At 24.3% G+C, this 3,450-nt stretch overlaps 1 long non-coding RNA gene across 9 annotated transcripts in view; it reads right to left on the bottom strand.

Annotated features, from left to right (window-relative positions):
* LOC136087567 (uncharacterized) overlaps nucleotides 1-2,377 on the bottom strand; it is a 32,562-nt gene extending 30,185 nt beyond the window's left edge. For 2 of the 9 annotated variants that reach the window (XR_010641879.1, XR_010641881.1), the window contains exons 1-3: nucleotides 1,704-2,045; nucleotides 947-979; nucleotides 420-824 (exon numbers count right to left, since the gene is read on the bottom strand). This is a non-coding gene — a long non-coding RNA (uncharacterized LOC136087567). Of the gene's footprint in view, nucleotides 1-419; nucleotides 825-946; nucleotides 980-1,703; nucleotides 2,046-2,086 lie in introns of those variants that run through there. The other 7 variants (XR_010641880.1, XR_010641883.1, XR_010641882.1 and 4 more) reach the window with 7 other exon arrangements.
* Nucleotides 2,378-3,450: the final 1,073 nt, after the last annotated feature.

Raw genomic sequence — 3,450 nt, 5'->3', positions numbered from 1 at the left:
CTGACAAATAGCCTGACCCGCAAGGGAGTGCTGCTACATCGACTAAGGGTTTGGTTGGGGCAGGCAGTCTATCATTATTAAAAAAAAAAAAATTCCGGTCTTGCATTTTAATTTTTACTTTTTGTCAACAAAATATCGAAAAAACTTTCGGACAACATCTAAGGGTTGTATATATTTATATATATATATATAGATTTCTGATGAATCTTTGTTGATGAAACACAGTGTCAAATGGAAGAAATTTTCGTTAAGTGATTTTCTACTAATATATAATTGCTCTGTTCTTTTAAGAACATTGAGCACTCTATTATGGTGAATACTTTTTAAAGTTGTTTAAATATATATATATATATATATATATATATATATATATATATATATATATATATATATATATATATATATACGTATATACTTACAGCATGTCGATCTGCAACAGTTTAAGGTCGTCAATTTATTGTCCACTTTAGTTTTCTTAATTCTGAAAATTTCTTAATTTCATAATTAGCTACCAACTTGATTTGATTTTGATTGTATTCCAGAATGTAAGTGTGTCATTTAAGCCAAGCTTACCCTAACTGTGAAAGAAGACTTTAATACACAACCTATCTCGCCAACAATCTGAATTAAACAATAATAAAAGAAAAGCATAAAAACAATTTTAAAAAGCAGAGGATACTTATAAAATAACCCATTAGGACATTGAAGTTTTGAAAAAATAACTACTCACTTTAGAAAGAATTTGCGATTTCTATCAACTATACATTTATTTACCCAAGTCCTTTTTCGAGTTAAATTAGCATCCAATTTCTAATAACTTTGTTCTGGAGTTTATTTAATTAGATCGTATTATAAAATGTTATAAACAAACAAAATTAATTATTAATATTAAATTTACTTTAATTTATTTTAAATTAAATTGAAAAGTAATGTTTCCTTTACTTACTTTACATTGTGTATATTTGGAAACTTGCGATTGCTAAAAAGAAAACATCGATATTTAGAAATAATACTAGTACTAATCTAAGAAAAATTTGCAATAACAATATTAAAATAGCAATATTATAAACAATAACAATAAGCAATAATGATATGAGTAGTCGTAAAAAAATGCTATAATAATAATAACCCACAATGAGCCCAACATTTTACAAACAGTCTCTCCAAAAAAAGACATAAAGACGAGTTTTAATAGAGTTTAGTGATTTAAATTGAATATTTAAAAAAAGATATTCCATGAATAAAATATGGTAAATTATTCCATGATTTTATGCATTAGTTTGTGATTTATGGTCGCACTAACTGAACAATGATTTAGGATATATAGTTTAAGGTTACTAAAAGATTGAAGATAATAACGAGAACTTTTTATAGAAGTAAAAAAAATTACAGATTGAAAGAGGTATGGTAACTTGCGTATGACTCCAGACAAATAGACAATTTAATTTTTTGATAATTTTGGATAGAAAGTAAAGGATAAGTTAATAAGTAGTTTATAGGGTATTTCACTGAAACTATATATACATATATATATATATATATATATATATACATATATATATATATATATATATATATATATATATATATATATATATATATATATATATATATATATATTAATACAAACATGGTACAAACAACAAGGCATACTACAAACAAGAAGGTGAATCCATTTATAATGAGTATAATAAATTATTTACCATATATCGATTCTTTCTCCAAAAAAAAGGGTTTAAAAATTATTCTTAAATCAAAAAAATAACAATAGTCATCAAAACATAACCATATATATGGTTCAATAAATAAATAATTAAAAATCAAAATAGCTTTCTGTTTATATATATAAACAGAAAGCTCTTTTGATCTTTATTACATTTTTATACACCTAATTTTAAAATACATTTTTACAGCAAAATTAAATTTAAGCAACAACTAAAAAATAGTCAAGTATAAAAAAAATAAAAATAATAATGAAAAAAAAAAACTTTTAATTTGTGCAGTTGAAAATTCTCAAAGTTTATTTCAAAAAAATAAAATAATCACTCAATATTACAACAACAACATCCAAAAGCAATATATTTACCAGAAATATAAATGTTTTACATAAGCATGTAACGTGCTTATGTAAAACATCTTGTATCATGCTTATGTAAAACATGCTTATGTATAACATGCCATGTTATTAAATTAAAAAAAAACGTATGTACAGTCCACATTTTGGATTGTTCACTCTCTTTAGCCTCAATTTTATTTATTACTAATAAAAAAAAGACATTTATTTATTGAGTCAGATCAATAATATGGTTGCAACATAAATTTTTACAAAAATCAACTTAAAAAAACAGTTGCCATATAAAAAAAGATTAAGTAGTTTAGGAATTTTACGTAGGGGAGAAATACTACCGACGTAAATATTAGCCCGTAAATTGACCTGCATAAAGTTTGTCGCATCTTTTAGTCGTGAAAGTTTGTCGTGAAAAGTAAAGTTTTTGAATTCCAGGTATTGTTAAAGTAAATAAACTTATTGTGAAATTAAACAAAGAAATGTTTAACAAGCTTAGTGATAAATTATCATTTGTTAATGCTGCAGAAATAAGGTAGGGTTTTTAGTTTTTTGAGTTGTTATGTAATATCGATAATGGGAGTAAGTCCCATAAAAAAGTAAATCTCCTCTTATAAGTTTAAAACTCATATAAAAAAATCCTTAAATTAAGGATTTTTTTATGAAAGTAATTATCCCCTATTCAAAACTAAATTATTAAAAAGAGCCATTTTAATGATAAAATGAACTTTTTTGGTGGTGTTTTGTGGAAGATTCTCCCCTTTTTTTAGTTAAGTTTTTGTTAAAAATTTTACTTTTGTCAAGTTGAACCTTTTTGGTTCAAAAATGAACCTTTTTGGTTGTGTTCTGTGGTAAGAGTAACTCTCCCTTTTTAAAAGTTTTTGTTTTAAGAGTAAGTTTTACTTTTATCAGGTTATTTTTAAAACAATAAATCTTCTCCTTTTACATTTTTTTTATATGAGAGTAATTCTCTCCTTTTCAAAATTAAATTATTAAAGAGAATCATTTTATTAATAAAATTAACCTGTTTGGCGGTGTGGAAGAGTAATTCTCCCCTTTTGTAAAGTTTTAGTTGTAAGAGTAAGTTTTACTTTTGTCAAGTTTTTTTAAAACAATAAATCTCCTCTTTCAAGGATTTTTTTCATATGAGAGTAAATTGCCCCTTTTCAAAATTAAATAGTTAAAAGAACCATTTTGTTGATAATATGAAACTTTTTAGTGGTTTTCTGTGGTGAACTAAAAACAAAAATGACTATTTTTTTTCAGAATCGTCATCATGTTGTTTTTAGTTTTATGTATATCAAAACTCATAACCACAGTGTTAGTATTACAAATACCATGTACCAACCTATCCCAGGTAATATTAAAAAAATGTTTCTGCTAAA

This window comes from Hydra vulgaris, chromosome 11, assembly GCF_038396675.1.
Source record: "Hydra vulgaris chromosome 11, alternate assembly HydraT2T_AEP".
Taxonomy (NCBI): domain Eukaryota; kingdom Metazoa; phylum Cnidaria; class Hydrozoa; order Anthoathecata; family Hydridae; genus Hydra; species Hydra vulgaris.
The sequence above is the reverse complement of the archived record's forward strand: the minus strand, read 5'-3'. Positions and strand labels throughout refer to the sequence as shown.